Source organism: Ambystoma mexicanum, chromosome 11, assembly GCF_040938575.1.
Source record: "Ambystoma mexicanum isolate Mex_15411 chromosome 11, UKY_AmexF1_1, whole genome shotgun sequence".
In the NCBI taxonomy this organism is placed as follows: domain Eukaryota; kingdom Metazoa; phylum Chordata; class Amphibia; order Caudata; family Ambystomatidae; genus Ambystoma; species Ambystoma mexicanum.
Window position 1 is genome coordinate 1,259,593,253 of NC_090934.1, and position 23,536 is coordinate 1,259,616,788.

Consider the following 23,536-nt stretch of genomic DNA (forward strand, 5'->3'; position numbering starts at 1 on the left):
TGGGTCTGGCATGGATTCACATGCTCATGAATATTCCCCGTCAGGCTGTGAATCCTTGGTAAAGAAAACTCAGTTTCGTTTCTGATCTGTCTTTCTCAGTAGTAACCACTCACTGGTCTCTGGGTTATACTGGCCCCAGCCAATGCCTGCCCTCTCCCTAAGCCCTGCCCTCTCCCTAAGCCCCGCCCCTGGCAGCCATCTTCAGATTTGGTAGCACGCAAAGTGGCAGTATGACCAAGTGAAGAGCCGTAGAGGGGTAGGAGGGAGGTTTGCATGTGAATCCATGCCAGACCCATGCTGGAGAACAGTTACAGGTAAGTAACTTGTTCCCTCTCTAGCATGGGTGTCTGGCATGGATTCACATGCTCATGAATATAAGAATACATAGCAGTACACATGCACAACCAACGGGAGGTGGAAAAAAGGTTCAACATTAAGCATTACATCAAAACTCAACATTAAGCAGTTCTTACCTCCTCACCAGGCTCAACTTAGGCGAACAGGTTGCGCAGCTACTAATAAGCTATCACTTGTCTCTGGGTCATTCTGACCCCAGCTAATGACTGCCCTCTACCTAAGCCCCTCCTCTGGCAGCCATCTTCAGATTTGGTAGCAAGTAATGTGGCAGTAGGACCAAGAGAAGAACTGCAGAGGGGTTGGAGGGAGGGTTTGCATATGAATCCATGCCAGACCCATGCTGAGAGCAGTTCAACGGCAGGAACCTCAACGGTGCCTAATGTAGAGGCTCGAATGGCAGGCCCATGAGCCCGGGGCCGGACCCTTCACAGGCGGGACCGATCGGAACAGTCCTGTAATGAACTCCTTCACTAGGCGATGGGACCACAGAGATGACCGCCCCAGTGTTCTGGTGTAGCGGGAGATCGCTGCCAGATGGATTTTGGAGGCGTGCGCCAGCCCCGCCTTGGCCAGCGACAGCAAGTATGGCAGCACTTGAGGGTCCGTAATCCGCAGAGGGTTGAACCTCTTCCATTTGTGTCCGTAGCACTTAACAGTCCTCAACTCTAAAGTTCTCATTTATGACTAATTTCCCTCATCTAGCGAGTCCCTCAGCAACTTTGCTGGATTTCTGGGGTTTCTTTTTTTCTACCTGTAAGAGTGGAAGCCTTTCCCCCCACCCCCCATGTGTATTTCTTCTTTGTGTGATCTTGGGCTCTGGAGCCACACCGCTCCATGAGCCCCACTTGTGTGTGTTACACAGCACCTTCAGTGCAGTGACACCGGGTTGTCTGAGACTGCCCCCCCTGCCCCCCCGACTAAGTTTTTGAGGCTGACTACTGTCCGAGAAACATGTAAAGTTACCATTAACTTTATGTAGTCTCTTTAAACTACAGACCCAGTACACCCCATCTTACATGGAGTATTGAAAGGGTTAGTTCCAACCCCTGTGTCTGTGCCTCCTGGAGCCTTGTTTCGCTCCCTTAACATTAAAACTTGGCTGGTGGCAGTGGTCTCTACCCTAACCTTTCTATCACGATTATAGTATATAAACGTGGTACTGTTTTAGGCTATTGTATTAGCCTAGCTCATAAACCCGCTTGACCAAATAGATTTTAATTTTGGCTCCAGTTGGGTTTAGTCGCCATTTATTTTTGTTAAAGTCCTTTTGTGTTTTACTTTGTGCCAAACAAGGTTTGCCTCCTTTGTTTGGCGGGCTTCTGCCTAGAAGCCCTCCTTGGCGTCTAGGTGGGCTGAATGTGAGGGAGGGATTTAGTAACCCCTGCACTTTGTGTCCATTGGCTGAGGTAGTTGTCCGGGTCGGACAACACCCCCACCCCCCGCTAGGTGATTGGCAGCCGGGCTGTGTGAATGGGGGATTTTGGCATAAAAGGCAGGACTCTTGGGCTGAAAGTCAAGAGTCGCCATTGGAACTGCAAGAACCGAAGAGAAGCGGAGAAGATAGCTGCTGCAACTCCCAAATCCCGGTGAAACCCTGCTGCAGTCTTGAGCCATCTACCCTTCAACGACAGAAGATCTAGTCCGGAGTGTTCTTCACTTGAGCCTGGTGGGACCAACCAGCTCACCTTCAACAGCCAGAGAATCCTCTTCTGGGTTGAAATAGCTGCACACAGCTGTAGTGGTCCGGATAGCCATCAGAAGAGCCCTCTCCGGTTTTAAAGGAGCGCACCTTTTATTCACTGTTGCTTCGGTGCTGCTGGCTTCATCCCTAGGTAGTGCAGATCGCTCCAGACTTCCTTGTCCCCACGACTGAAGCTTCAGGAACCGCAAGTCTGCAGGAACTGCCATAGCACCAGCTTTCTTCATACGAAGAAGGTACTGTGTCCGTTTGGTCGTTCTCTCCGTCCGACCTTGAGGAAATCGGGGTAAACCCTTTTCCTTTCCGAAGGCTTGTCCTTTCTTCCCTCTTATAACTTTTGCTTCCCTTTGACAATATCCAAGTAATTCTGGCAATCTTTAACCGTTCACTGTTCTAACCATGTGATCGACAACAGGATTTCTGTTCCACTTCACACTGGCGCAGGCCTATTGACCAATCTACCTTTTAGATTAAGTGTCCTCCGTTTCTATTTGCCTTGACAAAAGTATTGCCTATGATTTTTTATTCCCTATTCCCTAGTTTCAATTCTTGGTGCTAAATGTGTTTGACTTCGGGTGTATTTCTTCCCGCAGGTACGCTTTATTTTCGTACGACTGAACTGTCAAAAAGTGATTGCGTATTAACCTCCGGTAACGTCTTTTTTTCGAAACACTGGTCTATCAAAGTCTAATGTACTTATCTTGAATTGATCAACAAAAGGAATTGGTCGTGTGTAGTATATTTTAAGTGTGGTTTTATTTAATAGAAGTGTTTTGTGAACAGATGGTTTAAAAATAAATGTACTTATTTCTAACCCGAAACCTTGAGTCAGTGTTTGAGTCACAGTAATCTAGTCCTTTGTGTAATCTCTACTACTGCTCATTTGCTCTTGAGATAAGTTGGCTGCTCAGCCATTGCTACCACTTTACTGTGTAGTACAGGCTTGTACCAAAGGTGAATTTGTACAACCACTTGTAGTCTTAATTGTGTGCAGTGGTCCCTAAGGGCACTGCATAGGATTCTGCCCAACAAGGAAGACCTGGCCTTTGCAAGCACCTTCTTGCAGTCCGCCGGGATATCATACATTCCGAATTCTAGTGCTGCAGGTGCCAGGCCTGCAGGTTCAGTGATCCTGTGTTGTGATGGAGAATGGCACCTCCTTCCCTAGCAAGAAGATCTGCGTCTGTCAGCAGTTTCACGGGGGGGGGGGGGGGGGAGCGCTGACATGTCCAGAAGGTCCAGCAACCAGATATGCCTCAGCCACACCGATGCAACGAGTATCATCCTGCACCGGGACCGTCTGAGTTGACTAATGCGTCGCAGCAGCAACGGCAGGATCGCATACAGAAACAGGCCGTCCCAGGGGAATGAGAATGCGTTGCCCATGCTCCCCGGCTGGGGGAACCTGCTGGCGAACCTCCGGCACTTAGCGTTCATCACTGTCGCAAACAGACTGATCTGGGGATTGCCCCATCGTCAGAATAGGAGATCCACTTGATCCTGCCGAAGCTCCCACTCGTGGCAAGAATGCAGCTCCCTGCTGAGTCGGCAATGGGGTTCTTTATTCCTGCCTGATGGAAGGGTATCAGGAACATCCCCTGGGCAACGGACCAGTGCCACAGATCCTGTGCGTCCTTAGATAGGGCTAGGGATCTGGTGCCCCCTTGCTTCCGAATGTAGAACATTGTGGTGGTGTCGATGGAGACCCTCACCACCTTACCCTTGAGGGACAGGAGGAACGACCCGAGGGCCCAGAACACAGCTCCGAGCTCCAGGATGGTGATGTGTAGTGACCTCCCCGCCGGGAGCCAAAGGCCTCTTGTGTGGAGATCTCCGGTGTGCACTCCCCATCCTTCCAGGGAGGCGTCAGTCATCACTGTTTCCAAATGTGCCATGGTCTGGAAGTCCATACCCACCGCTATATGTATGCGGTTGCCCCACCACTGGATCGCTTGGCGGAACCTCTCGTTGAGGGAGCTCCAGTCTTCGAAGCTGCCCGCTGATTGCATCCAACAGGCGTCAAGGAACTCCTGCAGTGGGTGCATCCGCAACCTGCATAGGTGCATGACAACATCATGCAGAGTAGGGACTTTAAGGCCCTCACCCTGGCCCTTTCTATGGTCAACAGCCGTTGTACCTTGCCCAGGATGGCCTTCGTCCTTTCCTCCGATGGTGAAGCCAATTGCGCCGAGTCTGGGTCCCAGGAACAGGGCGTCTTGCGATTGTACCAAGTGGGATTTCGCAAAGTTGAACGAGAATCCCAGATCCGTGAGGAGTCGACGGTCTTCACTATGATTGACAGCGAGTTCTCTTGACTTTATTCAGATGAGCCAATCGTCCAGGTAGGGGTATAAGTGGATCCCTTGCAGGTGCAGCTGCGCCACCACCAGTGCCAGGCACTTGAAGATCCTCGGTGCTGACTTCAATCCAAAGGGTAGGGCCTTGAACTGGTAGTGTCTCCCTTGGACCACGAACCGTAGGACCTTTCGATGTCCTTTGTGTATGGGGATGTTGAATTAGGCATCCTCCAAGTCCAGCGACGATAGGAAGTCGCCCTCCTCCAGCTGTCCCAGCACGTGCTGAAGGGTGACCATCCAGAACATCTGGAACTTGATGTGTTTGTTGAGGCGGCAAAGGTCCAGGATGGGTCACCAACCGCTGGTTCTTTCAGACGAGCAAGTATACTCCGGAGCATCCTCAGGACGAGTTCTATCGTGCCTTTAGCATTGCTTTTAGCGTACCTCTAGAAGTAGCTGTGGCACATGGTTTTCCTTCCTGGCCACGGGTGGTAGACGGGGACACTTTCTTTGGAATTCCAGAGTGTGCCCGTGGGTCAGAGCATCGAGCACCCAATGGCCAGTGGAGATGGGACTCCCAAACACTGATGAATCTTGGCAGCCGGCCTCCCACCGGGGTGCTTGGGTGGGGACCCGACGTCACGGCTGGTTCAATCTTGCTTCGCTGAGGCCTTGCCGATGTCCTCAGGCCTTGCTGCAGCAACGATTAGCAGGTCGCTTGGCGGTACAACGCGGAACCGCCACCAAATCCTTTGGAAGCACCTTGAGACTTTCCTCCAGGGGTCCGAAAGGATGGCTGTCGTAGAGAACCCAAGGCCTGGGCCGTCTCAAGTGTCCGCCTTGATGGCCTGTAGGGAACTGTCCACTGCCTCGCCGAACAGGTCGTTCCCATCAAAGGGCATGTCCAGTACGCTGGTCTGTACGTCGGTGGCCTTGAGCCAACCACGAAGGCACACGCCATTGCCCATCTAGCGAAACCCGGTGTCTGCGATGTCCGTGGCCACTGATCTGACGCCACCTCGCCTTCCTGTAGGATTTCAAGGGCCTCCTCCCTCTGGTCATCCGGCAGGAAATCCAGGAGGGGAGCGATCTTGAACCACAGCTGTCGTAGCATGCCATGATCACGAGGGCGTTGGCCGCTTTGATGGTCGTCGTGGCCGCAGCCAAGTTGTCCCATGGCGTCCAGCTTCTTCCCCTCGCCGTCTGTCTGCAGGGGGGGGGGGGCGAGTGGAAGTTGATGCCATCGCCCCTGCCGATTTCTTCTTGGCTGCTGCAGAGACCACTGAATCCGGGGACGGCTGAGCTCTGAGGCACATCAGGGCGGAATCTGTGACCCCGGTACTTCCCATACTGGTTCCTCTTCCCAGGAGCCGTGGACAGGTTCTTGAGCAGCAACAACCCGTCTCAGAGGTCGTACAGTAACGTGACTGAGGACCGTCTTCCTCTTGGTCTCCCGTCGTTGGTAGCGTAAACCCTCCTTCTGCTCTTCGGGACAAAGCTGGAAAAGCTGATGCCCTGCGATCATGGCGTGAAAGGAGCCAATGTCATCAGGAGGGGAGGGCAGGGGGTGATGGGAGATCCGTCCCCTCCTCATCCCTCAGTGGAGGGGATGGAGTTGAAGACTGGAAAGGAGAGGGGGGGGGTGGATTTGGCTCTGCTTGTTTGGGGGGGGCTCTGATGGTCCAGGCACCTTGGGGGTAAGGGCAACCTTGTCCTCATCTCCGTACACAGGGTCTGGATAGCCATCAAGATTGCTCCAGAGTTGTCCTGTGGCATAGGCATCAGTTGCGATGGCTGCGGCGTGAGGTCCTCCGTCTCCTCCACAGCCCGCGGCTACTTGTCGGCTCCACATTTCTCTCCATGTGCGCCTCTTCGGGATCCCTCCCGTAGGACCAGACTTCCTCGAACTTCTTGTCCAGGACCTTTTTGACGCTAGCCAGCTCATCTTCGGAGGGTATCTGTGTCCATTATGGCTACCGTGCCCCCCCTTTCTCATCCTGGGGGTCTTCGATAGGTTGTAAAGATGATTCCCTCTGGGGTGGCAGGGAAACTAAGCCCAGAAGCCGACTCGACTGGGGTAGCCGACAGGCTTCGCCAGAGCCGCCACGACTCCTTCAATCAAGGCCTTCGCTGGGTCAATCAGGGCCTTCACGACCTTTGGCGCGTATGGGGCCTTCACCTTTGGGGAGGGTCACCACCTCGCCCCCCCGCCTTGCCTTTCTCCGTCAGGATCGACCGGTGCTTCTCCTGAAGCTTACCTGAGTTTTCCGACTTCCTTTTCCCTGAGCCAGAGCGTTGTCTCGTGGTTGATGGTGTCGGGACGGTGTGCAGTCATAAAAATCAAATAAATGTCGAATTACAAAGAAATTCGAAAAAATGTCCAAAAAAAGTTGGAATTTTTTGGTTTAAATATTTTTTTGGGTTCTGCATGTAAAAAAAAAAAGGTCAAAACTAAAATTTAAAAAAAAAGGGGTTGGGGGAACCCCCCCCCCCCCCATTTCGAATAAAAAAGAAATTAGACTTGACATTTTTTCAATTTGACATTATTGAATTTGATTTCATGACTAAACTTGTCAGGACGTTGTGCCCTGCCTGGCAGCCGAAGAACCCAAACCAACGGCGCTCCCCGTGCCCGTGCTGCTTTGCCTTTTGTTGCCCCCCCCCCCCCCCCCATCGCCAGAGCGCCCTCAAAGGTCTTAGAAGATCGCTCAGACTTCTCACCTGCTGCTGGGCTCTTTCATTCCAGCCAGTCAGTCGAGTATGATGGTCCTTCAATGTCCGTGAGGACATATTCTTACAGAACACGCAGTCCTCCTGCCTTCACGACAAATCATCCTCAAAGACATTCTGTAATCCACATCCAGGGATGTTCCTAAACAGCTTGGATCCAGCAGGCGTCTTGTCTCCTTTGTCCTGGGCCCTGTCCACGCAGACTAGGCCTCAAAAGATCTTCTGGAATCCTCCAAGAAGAAACAATGAAAATTTGGCCTGGAGGGGCGTAGAAAGTTCTGAAACGGATCCCAGTTGATCTGAAGAATAATCAGTGGAGCTAGATGCTCGAATTGACGAAAAATAAGAAAACTCTTAGGAAAAAGGCAAAAATGCAGTAAAAGCTCGAGCGCTATAGCACGAGGACTCCCAACACTTGAACGTGCGGTAAAAATCTAAAGCTGGCTGCCAGAGGCAAGGCTTAGGTAGAGGGCAGTCATTGGCTGGGGGCAATAGGACAGAGCTCAGTGACTGGTTTATAGGATAACGACAGTTTAAGTTAGTGAAACTTTTACAGAGGATTCCCAGCCAGACAGGGAATATTCATGATCAGGTGAATACATGCCAGACTCCATGCTAGAGAAATAGATTGTATTCCTACTATAGCATTAGGGGAAGGCCATGGGACTCCAGACTGGGGGGTATACAGTGTGAAAGTATTTGGGCTGCACATTCAAATTGGACCTGTTCAGAGCTCAACAGGATATGGTAATGCCACTGCTTTTTTGGAAATGGTTGCCTTTTGCCAATGGGAGGTGGCACTATGCGAAATGGTTATCCTCCCAAGGTGGTTGGAACAAGTTAAACTATTCTCCAGCACGGATTCAAGAGCTTATGAATATTCCCAGTCAGGCTCTGGGAATCCTGGGTAAAAAGAAGGCAGTCTTGCTTTAAGCCTACAAAATACTGCCTCTTGTATTAACCAATCACTGTAGACTGGGTCACACTGCACCCATCAAATGACGATCGACTCCCTATACCCCGTCCTCGGCAGCCATTTTCAGATTCAAAGCACAAGAGGTACCAGCATGAACCCAGAAGGGCCACAGGAGGGAGGATGTGCATGCAAAATCTAGACCCATGCTGGAGAACTGTTACAGGTAAGTAACTTGTTCTCTCTCCAGCATGGGGTCTGTCATGGATTCACATGCTCATTAATAAAGAATACACAGCAGTACATAATTACACAACCACAGGAGGTGGCAAGGCTCAACAGAAGCAATCTCTTGCCTACTCACCAGGCTCACCTTCAAGTGAACAGGTTGTGCAGCACTGCTTGGCTGACTGTACTCCCTGGAATCTGCCAACGCAGTATTGACGGTGTGCGTCACCCTCCATGTAGCAGCCCTGGAGATGTCAAGCAGGGGAAACAAGACAGGAACGCCGTAGTCGCAGCGATCGCTCTAGGCAAATGGGCTCTCGGGTGGCCAAGCAACAGTCCGTTTGTCAACCAGTGACAATGGGTGATGCAACCGGAGAGCCACCTGGAAACGGAAGCTTTGAAGAGGGCCTTCCCATGATTTACATAAAGTTGCAACGTCTTCCGAAAACTTTTTGCGGTCCACATAGAACTTCAGCGCTCTAACCACATCCAGCGAGTGCAAAGTCCTCTCAGGCAGCAACATAGATGTCGGGAAGAATACAGGTAACAAGGGCTCGTTTAGATGAAAGTTGGACGGCACCTTGAACATGAAGGACGGGTGCATCCGCAGCACCACCCTGGTCTCGTGGAATGTCAAATAAGGTGGTTTACAAGAGGGGGCCTGTATCTCTACCACTGGTTGTGCGGAGGTGATGGCCACAAAAAAAAAAAAAAAAAAAACTTGTGGCGCAGAATGCACAGGCTCAAACAGGGGATCCCAGGAGCCTAGTAAGTACCACATTGAGCTACCACACCGGGAATAGAGCCTTCATCAGCAGGAACGAGCAGAATAGTTACCTAACAAATTCCTTGACCAAACAATGCGACCACAAGGAGGATCGTCCTGGGGATCTGGTGTAGCAGGAGATTGCCGCCAGATGAACGCTGGAGGTGTGAGTCAGCCCCAATTTGGCAAACTACAGCAAATTCGCAAGCACTGGAGGGGCCTTGACCCCAAGAGGGTCGATGTTCTGATAAGGGTACCAAATAGCGAATCTGAACCACAGCTCCCGGTCGTAGTGCGCTACAATAGCTAGGGCATTGGCGGCCTTGATGGTCGTCGCTGCAGAAGGTATAACCCCCCCCCCTTCCCATTGCATCCAATTTCTTCTCCTTGCTGTCTGGAGGAGTGGATGCTGCTGAAGACGTAGAGCCCGACTACTTTAGGCCGCTGCAGAAGTCACCGAATCCAACAAGGGTTGGGCCGGCAAGCACTTAAGTGCTGAGTCTGGCACTCTGCACATCTCCAAGCGGTCCCTCTTCTTCGGGCCATAGACTGGTTCTTTGTAAGCACCAGTCCTTCATCCCAAATGTCATCCAAGAGGAGGACAAAGGGATGGTCTCTTCACCTTGCGGCGCTGGTATAAGAAGCCCTCCTCTGGAACAAGCTGAAGAGCTCCAAAGCTCTGAAGATCGCATGTTACGTACCTCTCATCTGTCGGAGGGGATCTGGGTAGAGGTGATGGTAGGTCCCCCATCCCGCCGTTGTGTCTGACCCAGTCTCACCTTTGGGGGGTAGCAGAAGGTGGCAAGGGGGGGTCAACAGGTGTCTCTTCCAGGAGGGAGGCCCCCCCGTTAGAGCAGTCGGCGCCGCTGGGAGAGCGAGCGGTGTAGTCGCCGGCCTCCTCTTCTGTATCTCAGATACAAGTGTATGACGGTCAGAGAGAATGTCCATTGAAAGATCTTTAAGTGCCAGCTGTGGTGTAGGGACCGGCAGCTGGTGTGTGGGAGCAGGGCCAAGGCCTTCCTTGTCCAGAGGCCCTCCGTCATCCTCCTAGGTGGTATCCCCCCCACTCCATCATAGGGCTCGAATCACGACGTTTCTCTAACCACCCTCCTCCTGGATGGTGGAGGTAGATTAATTCCTCAGCCAAGGAGATATCCATGCCCTGGAGGACTTCAACGCCTCTCCCCATTTCTTCACCCCAGGGAAATGACCGGCATCTTCTCTGGGGTCTTCTCAATGGGCTGGAATGAAGACGCCCTCCTGGCAGGGAGGGACACTCTTGCCTTCCTAGGGGCGCCCAGTGGGTCTGCCCCACGACCTTCGAGAGTGACAGTATCACCTCAATGGAGGGGGCCACCATTGTGACCAGGAAAGCCAAGCAGGACCATAGACAACTTATGCTTGGCCTTCTCCTTAGAGCCTGGGCCTGGGGCCCGGTTCCCTTTGGCCTTCATTGAGGGTAGGGCAGACGCTGTAGCCAGTTTGGTCCTCATTGTCACCTCTAGGGCCACCTTCAACTTGTCTGGGTAATCGGCTTCCTCTTGGATGAAGATCCGGGGCGTTGACTGGAGACCGATGTAGCCGGTTATGTCGAAACGAGCCCTGGCTGCTGAGGAGCCTGCAGCAACAGCACTGCAGACGGTAGCTGACACACTGATTGGTCTTTTGTTGGACCCTCGAGGGAGGGGCACACTCAATTAAAAGCCTGCTCAGCTCTCCCGGAACCGGAGGAGGCATGCCCCTGGGAACCACCCGGTGCGGAAGCCTTGGCCTGAAGCCACTCTCCAGAGTTCACGGCAAAACAGTCTTCCGCCTTAGGCGTTGAGTACAGGCAATGGGAATGTTCGTAGTCTATAAAAACATTCCACAAACCGCAGTTGGTGCAAAGTTTGAAAAGAGGGGGAATCCTTCTCGTCAAACATTATCTATGCAATGTAGGCCCAAGGTATCTTCTGGAAGTCTCCACAAAGAAACTAGACGAAAGCCACCCTTACTAGGTGGTGAAGAATCGGAAAAGCAGGTCTGCGTTAAATAGCAAGTTTGATAGGAGCACATGGGCTCGATTGAATGAAAATAGAGTACAACTCTTCCAAAATGGAAAAAAAAGTGTAGTAAAAGCCTAACTAGGAGGACTCCAACACTTGCGGTAAAAATCTGAAGATGGCCGCCAGGAGTGGCTTGGGTAGAGGGCAGTAAGACCCCACAGCTCAAGGATTGGTTGTTAGGAGAAAGACAGTTCAGAAGTGTAACAAACTGATCTTTCTTTTAGAGTATTCCCGGCCCGGCGATGGGGGTATATTCCTGAGCATGTGAATCCATGCCCGACTCCATGCTGGAGAAGGAAGTTACTTCACTGTTCTCCAGCATGGACTCACATGCTCATGAATATTCCCAGTGGTCGGGCTGGGAATACTCTGTAAAAGAAAGATCAGTTTTTTATCCACTTCTGAACTGTCTTTCTCCTAACAACCAATCACTGGTCTCTGGGTCATATCGCCCCCAGCCAGTGACTGCCCTCTACTTAAGCCCCTCCTCTGGCAGCCATCTTCAGATTTGGTAGCACGTTAAGTGGTAGTAGGACCAAGAGAAGAGCCGCAGAGGGGTAGGCGGGAGGGTTTGCATGTGAATCCATGCCAGACCCATTCTGTACAACAGATAGAGGTAAGTAACTTGTTCGGTCTAGCATGGATTCACATGCTCATGAATGAATACATAGCAATACACATGCACAACCACGGGAGGTGGCAAGGCTCAAAATTATCTTACCTCCTCACCAGGCTCACTTTCAAGCGAACAGGTTGCACAGCACTGCTTGGCTGACTCTGGACTCTTCCCTGGAATCCTGGTCAACGCAGTAGAATCTCATGAAGGTGTGGTTCAACCTACACGTAGCAGCCCTCCAGATGTCCAGCAGGGGCACACCAGACAGGAACGTAAATTGCAGCCATCGCTCTGGTCGAATGGGCTCAGACTGCCAGGTAAAGGTCTGTTTGCCAACCAGTGATGCAGCCAGAGAGCCACCTGGAAATGGAAGTCTTGAAGAGGGCCTTCCCTTGGTTCACAGGGCCAAAGTTCATGAACTTCTGAGGTCTTCAGAAAACACTTTGTGCGGTCCACAGAGCTTCAACGCCCTAGCCACATCCAGCGCGTGCAAAGTCCTTTCAGCCGGTGACAGGAAAAAAACAGGTAACACCAAGGGCTCGTTGAGATGAAAGTTAGACGGCACCTTTGGCACGAAGGAAGGGTGTGTATGAAGCACTACCATCGCCTCGTGGAATGTGAAATACAGTAGTTTACAAGAGAGGGCCTGGATATCTCCCACTCGTCATGCAGAGGTGATGGCCACAAGAAACGCAGTCTTCCACAATATGAATTTCAGTAGTGCCGAATGCATGGGCTCGAACAGTGGAATCATGAGCCTAGTCAACACCACATTGAGCTCCCACGCCAGGGCCGGAGCCTACCGGCGGGAACAAACAGAAAATTCCTTTGATCAACTCCTTGCCCAGGCATTGTGACCACAGCGACAACCGTCCAAGTGCTGGTGTAGCGGGAGATAGCCACCAGATGAACGATGGAAACATGCATCAGCCCTGCTTTGGCCAGCAACGGCAGATACGGCAGCACCTGTGGTGCCGTAATCCGTAGAGGGTCGATCTGTGCCTGGCACCGGACTGCGAACCATGTCCTTAGCATTTCAGTGTAGACGAAGCCCTGGCCTTGGCAAGCACCTCCTTGCAGTCCACCGGCATATCGTATCCTCCAAATGCTAGTGCTGAGGGAGCCAGGCCTGCAAATTCAGCTACCCTGGGTCGTGATGCAGGATCGCGCCTCTTCTGGCGAGAAGATCTGCGACCGCCGGACGCAGACTGGAAGGGACGCCGACTAGTCTAGAAGATCCAGGTACCATATCGGTCTCTGCCACGCCGGTGGGACAAGGATAATCCCGCATTGGGACAGTTTTAGTTGATGGACTAGTCGCAGAAGCAACGGAGGGAACGCATACAGGAACAGGCTGTCCCAGGGGAACAAATGTGCGCCCCCCCCCCGTCCCCCATGCTCCCCGGCTGGGGAAATCTGCTGGCGAACCTCCAGCACTTGGTGTTCCTCACTGTCGCAAACAGATTGATGGGTCAGTCCCCCACCATCGGAACAAAAAGATCCACTTGGTCCTGCCGAAGCTCCCACTCGTGGGACAAGCACAGCTCCATGCTGAGGGAGTCAGCGATGGTCTTCACTCCTGCCATGCCAGATGAAACGGGACGAGACACGTCCCCTAGGCAACAGCCCAGTGCCATAAATCCTGCGCCTCTGGAGAGCGCTGGGGATCTGGTGCCCCGCGCTTCCGGATGTACAACATTGTAGTGGTGTTGTCAGTGAAGACCCGTACCACTTTTCCTTTGAGGGACGGAAGAAACAAGTTGAGGGTCCAAAACACTGCCCATAGCTCCAATATGGTAGCCACAGGCTTCTTGCATGGAGACTTCCAAAATGCGCGCCCCATCTTTCCAGGGAGGTGTCCATCATGACCATCTCCTGAGGTGGGGCATGGAAGTCTGTACCCCGTTGAAGATGCAGACCACCCCCAAACACTCAATTGACATTCGTCGAGATCTTTTCCTCGAAGCTTCCAGATACCTGGATCCAATGGATGTCGAGGAACTCTGGCAGTGGCTTCATCCGCAGCCTGCAGAGCCGAATGAGGTATATGCATGACATTGTGCCAAAAAGGGTCTTGATGACATCACCCTCGCGATCTTCAGGGTCAACGGCTGTTGCACCTTGCCCAGGATGGCCACTATCCTCCGGAGATGCCAGGCATGACACTGGAGTCGAGCCCCCAGAAACGGAGTCTTGCAATGGCACCAAGCAAGACTTTAAACACCAGCTTCGTCAGCTGCTGGACGGTTTCGGCAGTGTGTGACGGCGATCTCCCTCAATTTCGCTCGGATGAGCCAGTCGTCCAGATAGGGGTAACTTGGATCCCTCGTAGACACAGCTGCACTGGCACTTGGTGAAAACCCTTGGCACCAACTTCAATCCCAAGTGAAGGGCCTTGAACTGATAATGTTGCCATTGAACCACGAAGCGCAGAAACGTGTGGTGCCCCTTGTGATTGGGGATGTGGAAGTAGGCATCCTGAAGTCCAGTGACGATAGGAAATCCCCTTCTTCCAGCTGTCCTAGCACATGCTGAAGGGTGACCACCCGAAACTTCTGGGATCTGATGTACTTTTTCAGACGGCAGAGGCTCAGGATGGGCCTCCAACCGCCCGTCTTCTTGCCGAGGAAGTACAGAGTAAACTCCCAAGCCCCTTTGGAACATGCTCTATTGCACCCTTCTTCAGCATGGCCCGCACCTCCAGCAGAAGCTGAGGTACATGGTTTTCTGGCCTGGCCACTTATTGAAATTCCAGGGTGTGTCCGTGGTCAACAGCGTCCAGCACCCAATGATCGGTGAAGATGGACTTCCACACACGGACCAGGTTTTCCAGCTGGACTCCCAACGGTGTGCGGGTGGAGGCCCGACGTAACAGCTGGTTCAATCTTGCTTCGCCACGGAGGCACCTCCTTGGGGAACTTGGCGACGACAGTGACCTACTCCAGGCTTGCTGCAGCCCCTGTAAGCCTCCTGGGCTTAAGAGCGTGCCGGTACAACGATGAGCTTCCACCGAAGCCCTTGAAGGATGCTTGGGATTTTCCTTGTGGTCCTCCGAAGGACAGCCGTCTGTTGAAGTGTGCCCAAGGATCGAGCCATCTGTATGTGCCTTGATGGCCTGAAGGGACTCGTCCATGGTCTTTTCGAACAAATTATCCCTGTCAAAGGGCATGTCCAACACCCTCGACTGCACCTCCTGGCGAAAGTAGTTGGCCTTCAACCATCCTTGCCGACGAAGGCAAACGCTGTTGACCATTGGCGGAATCTTGCGTCTGCAATGTCCATGGCCACTAAGGGCATGATCCGATTGCACCTCACCCTCCTGCAGGATCTCGTTTCTGCTAGTCATCGGGAAGGAAGTCCAGGAGGGAACAATCTTAAACCAGAGCTCCTGGTCGTAGCACGCCGAGAGGGTGTTGGCCACCTTGATGGTCATCGCTGTTCGCTGTCAGTGGGGCGGGGGTGTCGTTGACGTGGAAGAGCCAGCAGATTTCTTCCTCACTGCCGCCGAGACAACCAAATCCGGGGAAGGCTGGGTCCTCAAGCACTTTGTGCAGAGTCCAGCACCCTGTACTTTTCGTACTGGTCCCTCTTTTCCGGGGTGAGTTCTTCATAAGGGAGTCCCTCATCCCAGATGTCGTCTAACAGAAGGATTGACAGCACAGTCTTCCGCTTCGTGGCCCTGCTACAGGAAACCTTTCCTCTGGAGTCAGTTGAAAGCGATCCGAGGCCCTCAAGATCATGGAACAAGCCTATCCCTTCAGGCGGTGAGGCTCTGGACTGGAGACCAGAGGTCCCCTAACCAGTCATCCGTGCCAGTCGTTGCTGTGTCGGGTCCGTAACAACCTTCGGGGGGATAGAGGGGGGGCTGAAGGGTGACAAGGCGGTGGAGGATGAACTATTGACAGGGGACGTTGCCTGATGGCTCCGGTGCCGTGGGATCCTCCGATGCCGCGGAGTCTTCTGTTGGCAGAAGAGGCATCCTCGGCCAAATCTCCGAACACAAGGTGCAAAGCGCCTGGAGGATGTCCACCAAGCGGTCTGCTGAGGTGGCAGGTTCTCCGAGTCCTCAAAGCCCTGCTCCTCCTCGTCACCCTCATCGGGGTACCCATTGTAGGCCTTGGCCTCAAATAATTTCTCCTCCAATAGGTTCTGACAGTAGTAAGCTCCTCAGGAGATGTCTGTGCCCTGCAGGACTACCGCGCCCCCCCCTTTTCTACCAGGGGAAACGATTCGTATCACCTTCTCCAGCGTCTACTCTATGGGCTCAAACGACAATTCCCTCCTGGCAGACAGGGACACTCTTGCCTTAGGAACCTGCGTCCGCGGCCTTAGCTAGGGAAGCCACTACGCCTTCAATGGAAGGCTTTTCTGGGTGAATCTGGGCATGCATGACCTTGGTTGAGCTAGGGGCCTTCACCTGGGGGGGTGGGGGGGGTCAGCACCCCGCTCCCCCTTTGCCTTCTCCGACTGGTCCGCCTGTGGCTTACCTGGGTGGTCCGACTTCCTCTTCACCAAATCGGAGCGTTGGTTTGTGGTCAAAAGTGCCAGGGATGCTGCGCTTGGCCTGGCTGCCGGTGGTGCCCACCACCGTGGCACTCCTGGTGGCCTTGGCTTGGGCCCCTGTTTCGGGGCGCTCTCCAAGGTCTTAGAAGACTGCTCCGATATCTTGTGGTTGGGGAGGCATGCTGCCGGGACTCCCCTGTAGCAGGGGTCTTGGCCTGGAGCCACTCTGTGAGGCGCCTCGCCAGTCCTTCATGGTGCAGGGGACCAACACAGTCATCCTCCACGCGAGTTTGGTCTGAATGTAGGCAATAGAGGCACACGTGTGCCCATCGTCCAAGTAAATGTTCCATAGGCCGCATCCTGGACAAATCCATCTCCACGCGGGGTGGGCCTTGAAGAAGCTTCTGGAATCCTCCACAAAGAACTCAAAAAAAGAAGGAAAAAAAAAGCCCTCGAGGGGCGCTGAAGAATCTGAAAACGGATCGACGAAGCTTGAGGCTCGATCTGAAAAATATAGTACAACTCTTGGGGAAAAAAAAAACGCAGTAAAAGCTCGAGCGCTAAGCACGAGGACGTAACAATCTGAAGATGCCTGCCAGAGGAGGGGCTTCGGTAGAGGGCAGTCATTGGCTGTGGAGGTATGACCCAGAGACCAGTGATTGGTTGTTGGGGAAAGGCAGGTCAGAAGTGAAACTGATTTTCTTGGATTCCCAGCCTGACAACGGGGAATATCATGAACATGTGAATCCATGCCAGACCCCATGGTGGAGAACAAACAAGTTACTTGTAACTGTTCTACAGCATGGGTCTGGCATGGATTCACATGAATATTCCTAGATGGAGGCGTGCGCCAGCCCCGATTTAGCCAATGACAGTAAATTCGGAAGTACTCGAGGGGGCTGTGACCCTAAGAGGGTTGATCTGCCACCAGCACCAAAACGCTCCCATTTGTGTCCGTAGCACTTAAACGATGCCCTGGCCTTGGCAAATACCTCCCTGCAGTCTGGCGAAAGCTCGTAACCACCGAACTCCAGTGCTGCAGGAGCCAGGCCTTCAGGTTCAACGATCCTGGGTCGTGGTGCAGAATCGCACCTCCTTCCCCGGTGAGGAGAGGAAGCTGGACTGGAGTGGACGTTGACATGCTGAAAAGGTCCGTGTAACAGATCTGCCTCGGCCACACTGGTGAGACGAGCATCATCCTGCACCAGCACAGTCTGAGTTGACTGGTGACTTGAAGTAGTAATGGTGGCAACGGCAGGAATGAGTACAGGAACAGGCCTTCACAAGAGAAGAATGCGTCCCCGGGCTCCCGAGCTGGGGTAACCTGCTGGCGAACCACCGGCACTTTGTGTTTGTCGACTGTTGCAAACAGATCGATCTGGGACTGCCCACTCGTAGACAGGCGCCTCGTGGGATTGACCCTATTTTGAAGCAAGGAGCATGAGGTATTGGAACCTTGAAATGAATGAAGTCTGAATCAGCACACTGGGCCAACTCATCACCAACAATGTAAAAGTGGAGCCAGAACTAATATGATGTGTTTTGACAGAAGTAAAGTATTAAAAGCATTGAATGCTCGCTAACACCCTGATGGAATTAATAGGACCTGAACATAGAATATAGTGCGGAGATACTAGAACATTCAGGAAGTTGGAGCCTTAATTGGATGAGCTTGCAGTACAAGCACAGAATAGGGATACCAACTACATAATGTTGCCTGAGGACGACCAAAGGTTGAAACACGGGTCCACTAACCTATTTAAAAAAAAAAAAAATTGATAGCATAGACCATGTTTGGATATGCATCTCATTGAGATTACAGTCAAGGGCATTAATGTTAACTGTCTTAAGCACCATATATCAGTATTACTCCATTTTGTAACTGCACTTTAAGAGGTTGTCCACTTGGTCCTACTGAGGCTCCCACTCGTGACAAGAGCGCGGCTCCCTGCTGAGGCAGTGTTTTTGACTCCCGCCAGGTGAAAAGGAATGAGAAACATCCCCTGGGTAATGGCCCAGTGCCACATTTCCTGCTTCTCTGCAGAGCGCTTGTGATCTGGTGCCCCCCTGCTTCTAGATTTAAAACATAGTGGCGGTATTGCCTGTGAAGACCCTCACCACTTCGCCCAATGACTTAAGGGCCCAAAACACTGCCTGTAGTTCCAGGACATTAGTGTAGCCTCTTCTCTGGCAGCCACAGGCCTATGGCATGGGGCAGCCAGTGAGGGCTCCCCAACCCTCCAGGGAAGCGTCCGTCATAACAGTCTCCTGCTAAGGGGCTGCTCTGGAAGTCTGGGCCTCCGGAGAAGTTGGAGCACACCCCACCACTTGATTGCTAGACGGAACTTGTCAAGCACGATCCTGTCCTTGAAGCTTCCGGACACCTGGATCCAAAGGGCGTCTAGGAATTTGTGGAGCAGTCACATCCGCATACTTGCAGAACTGGATCAGGTAGATACATGGCAACATGCCAAGCAGCGACTTGGTGGCCCTCACCGTGGTGATCTTCAGGCCCAAAAGTCATTGCACCTTGCCCAAGATGGCTGCTATCCTCTCCTCTGGGGGAGCCATCAGGCAGGATACCTTGTTGAGCCTGGATCCTAATAACAGCTAGTTCTGCGATTGAGTCCAGCAGGTCTTTGCATAATTCACTGAGAACCCCAGATCTGTCAGCAGCTGTAAGGTCCTCTGATTGACAGCGATGTCTCTTGACTGGGCCCAGATGAGCCAGTCGTAGAGGTATGGGTACATGTGAATTCCCTGTAGGGGCAGATGGGCCGCCACCAGAGCCAGGCACTTCGTAAAGACACTGGGTGCTGAAGTCAGTCTGAACGGGAGAGCTTTGAACTGGTAGTGCTGCCGATGCACAATGAAGCCTAGGAACCTGTGAGGTTTGAGAATGAGGTGGTGGCATTACTCTCCCTCTAGCTGTCAGAGTACATGCTGTAGCGTGACCCATCCTGATTTTCTAGGCCTTTATGTAGTTGAGTCGTATATAGAGAATGGGCCTCCAGCCTCAGTCTTCTTTCTTACTATAAAGTATCTTGAGTAAACTCCGGAGTCCGAGTTTTCAGAACTAGCTCCATCGCCCCTTTAACATGGCCCGAACCTCCAGCAGCAACTGAGTAACGTGTTCCTGCCAGGCTAATTGTGGTATTTGCAGACGCTGAAACTCCAAAGTCCATGGGCGAGAGCCTCCAGCACCCATCAATCGGTGGAGAGGTTCCCCCACACGCTGATGAAGTTCGCCAGCTGGCCTCCCACCGGGGTGTAGGTATGGGGACCCCCACCCCCAGTGACTTGGCCGGTTCAGTCCTGCTTGGAGGCCGGCAACCCGCCCTGGGAGCCTGGACAACTGCCACCTCCAAAGGCCTTGGAACAACCCCTGTAGACTTCCTGGCTTGCCAAACAGGAGGGTTGGTGGTAAGGATGATCCGCCACAGAAATTTCTCAGACCTGCTCGAATGCCCTCCTGAGGAACGAAAGTACAGTGCTGTTGCAGCGTGCCCAGGCCATGGGCTGTGTCAGTCTTGATGGCCTGAAGTTTCAGCAATGGCCTTTCCAAAGAGACTGTCTCCGAACAGCATGTCCAAGACCATCGCCTGGACCTCCTGCCTAAAGTTGGTGGCCTTCAGCCAGCCACGATGGAGGCAAACCCTTTGGTGGAACCCTAGGTCAGCAATGTCCAGGGCCATGGTAATGGCGTTGTCTGACGCCACCTCGCTCTCAAGGATCTCCATTGCCTCGACCTGCTTGTCCTTGGAGGAAATCCAGGCGCAGAGCCATCTTGCACCAAAGCTCCCGTCCATACTGGCCAGGATAGTGAAGGCGTTGGCCGAATTGACTCGAGTAGATATTCCTGGGGAACAGAGGCTGAAGATGGGTTGGATAACTTCCGCTCAGCAGCCGAGACCACCAAGTCCAGTGATGGCTGTGAACGCAAACACTTGGGGGCGGACTCTGGGACCTGGTATTTCTTTTCAAGTCGGTCCCTTTTTGCCAAAGAAGAGGCAGGGTTCTTAAAACAGTGCCGGCTCATCGTCTCAGAGAGGGGGACCGATGATCTGGTCTTCCTATTCACCTCCCGGGGTTGATACAGGAAGCCCTCCTTAGTTTCCTCCGGTGCGAGCTGAAATGTCAGAGTGGAAGGAGCCCACTTTGTCCAGGTGAGAATCCCTTGGCGGCATAGAGGATGTCATCGCCATGTCTGTACCCATATCCCTAGGATGGGGAGGGATATTGGTGGTTAGAGCAGAGGCGTAGGGGTGCCTCTTCGGCGGTGGTGGCCCTGGTGTCATTGCCGGTGGAGCATGCAGCAGCGCCAGCATACTCTTGAATCCAACACCATGTGTGGAGGATCGAGAAAATATAAAACAGATCTCTGGGAGGTGCCTGGGGAGTAGTGTTGCAGGGCCCAGGGCCCATCTCGTCCTCACCACCAACGCCTCTGGCAGGTACCGACCTTTCTGTAGTTTTAGTATCAACATCCTCTGGGATGGTGTGGACGGAACCCTAGTCCTCCACGAAGAAATATCTGTGCCCTGACTTCACTCCTTTGGGTCCCGAGGGGTCTGCTTGGGGGGTGGGGGGTCACATGGCATCCTCTTTTCTGGGGTCTTTTCCACTGGCTTGGTCAAAGCCTCCCGCCTGGGATGAAGATCCACCCTGGTCGCTGTAGGCGTACCCTGGACTGTCAGCCCCTTTTGCCTTCGAAAGGGCAGCTGCCACCAGCTCAATAGGTAGAGAAGACTTAGCCTGTATCACCTGGGACTTCATGGCCAGGTCGGCAACCTTTTCCTGTTGCTTGGCCTTCTCTGGTTCCTTCCGTAGCTTCCCAGAGGTAGCCGACTTTCTTCGACGAAGAGATAGATATTGTGGCCGCTGGAAAGGATTAACACGCCCTGGCCGATGCAGGACCTGCTGGCGCAGCAACCCGGACGGAACTGTACTCCCAGTGCTTGGCCTGGTCTTGGACCCCCCGCGGATGGAGCACCCTCAAGAACTTAGAAGCCTGTTCTGGCTGGATCCAGGTGAGGCATGCCCCCCCGTGAACCACACAGGGCAGGGGCCTTGGATTTGAGCCATGCAGCCAGTCTGACGTGCTGATCCTTCATAATGTGCTTGATAAAGCCACAGATTGCTCAATCCTCTTCCTTGTGCGTCGGGTGAAGACAAAGGCACTGGGAATGTTGGTCGTCCATGAAAACATGCCGTAAATCACAGCTGGTGCAGATCTTGGAGAGGGAAGCCCAGTCCTTCGTGTAGGCCTGATGGCCTACTGGAAACACTCGACGAATCAGCCCTTGAGGGGCGATAAGATGCCGAAAAACATACCTGTTAATCGAATTGATCAAATGGAGCACATAGGCTCGAACAAAAATACGGTTTTCCTAACCAAAAAAAGCATGAAAAAGGCAGAAAACAAGTTTAAGAGCGAAACACAAGGACTCCCAACACTTGAACATACGGTAAAAATCTCAAGATGGCTGCCAGAGGAGGGGCTTAGGTAGAGGGCAGTCATTGGCTGGGGGCAGTATGACCCAGAGCTCAGCGATTGGTTGTTAGGCGAAAGTTCAGAAATGAAACTGATTTTTACCAAGGATTCCCAGCCTGACGGGGAATATTCATGAGCATGTGAATCCATGCCAGACCCCATGCTGGAGAAGGATACATCGGTCACACCACCCAGTGATCCACGAATGTTCCATGCAAACAGACTCGAAACCCACATAGAAAAGAATGCATTTGCAACAGTCTTCGTGTAAATCTGAAAGGGAGGCATCAAAAGGAATGGAAGCCAGGAAATCATGCCCATTTGGAACTGAACAATTCAATCATGAGGCACTCCTGAAAGAGGAATCAACACGAACCCTCTGAATTTAGCAGAGGGCCGAGTGAATGACAGCAGTCCTTGAAGCACCAACTGAAATATTAAAAACTACCAATTCTACCAATGCTGCACTCAAGTACAGGAGTGTAGCGAATGGCTTTCAAGTGCAATGGCCCAGCATTTCAAAGAACAGATTCACGATGCAACATTGGTGGTGCTTACACTGGCCCAAGGTTTGCAAGAATGCCATCAAGTGCAGCTTTGGCAAGTGGCAAGGTATCTTATCAGAAATCACAAGTAGGCTTTCCCCGGGCCAAGCGGTCTTTGGTAAAGTGGAAGCTACAGAACCCAAAGTTGTATTTGCTGAGGAATGAGTTTAGGTTCACCCACTGGACAAATAGCAAGTGTTCAGAAGGTAATCAGTTGCATGATGCCAATTGCTTTGGAAGGCCTGGCCACCAAGTACAGCCATCGCCTCCCACTCAGAATGCCATAACAAGAGCTCATGCTGCATAACCCTTCAACGCAAGCACCAGATTGCAAACAACGAAGTTGCATACACAGGCAGCCTAGAATTGGAACATTTACTTCAGGTTGCTTTATATAGTCTGAAAAGTACACACCCTCCTGCCCCCAATAGCATTTGCATTTAGGAAACGTTGCACCTTCATGAACAGTGCTAAATTGCAGGCATGATCCAATCCCTAATATATAGGACCATCAAATTCACTTGACAGGAAGCCTTTCACTTCCATCGGACGACGATTAAGAATGGGCGAGGCATTGCAGGGATTGTGGGCAGTGTGCCAGGCAACGAGTGGCATTTCCCAAACCTCTTTCACCAGTCATTTTTCCCGAGTGCACAGACGAAGCCTAATCAAATTCCATAAATGGAGTTTGAATTAACCTAGTACCATTCATTATGCTAAGGGGCCAGGTTGGCCACATACCTGTACTGCGAAGTGGTTGGTTGTTGTCACCTTCAGGAGACCATCTGATGCAGGAGAAGGTGCTTGCACCTTAAGCAGTTGGCAGCATGTATTTATACAGTAATAAAAAGTGCCAATAAAATGCCACATGCACCTCTTAACAAGTGGCACCGTTAATCGAGGCAGGTCAGTTGGGTCAACATTTGGGGCGTGTTATTTAGCAATGTATTTCAAGGTCATTACAGTAGGGTCCTGCATTAAAACATTAAATGGGAGGTAAAGTTTTACAAAATCACAACGCTACTCGGACACAGCATAACCGCAAAAAGGTCAACCGATTCACGCGGTCATGCCAGCAGAGTTAAGATGGGTGAGACCTCTGCGGCCAACACTAGTTCGCTACTGCTCTCGTTCCAAGGCAATAGCAACCACTTAGTAACCCCACCCAACAAGTCGTGCAGGCAAGCCCACTTCCTACAAGTTCCCCGAGTAAAGTAACATGGTAACAGTTTGACAAAGTTAGTCTGCTACGTAAAGCACACTTGTCCATAAACCAATTCTGTAGCTTGGTTCTGCCAAGTCATTCCAATACGTGTGTAAATATCTACAAGTATGTAGATCAA

At 52.3% G+C, this 23,536-nt stretch overlaps 1 protein-coding gene across 4 annotated transcripts in view; it reads right to left on the bottom strand.

Moving 5' to 3' along the window:
• Positions 1-23,536, bottom strand: part of CPEB1 (cytoplasmic polyadenylation element binding protein 1) — a 517,982-nt gene that overhangs the window by 385,781 nt on the left and 108,665 nt on the right. The window lies entirely within an intron of this gene.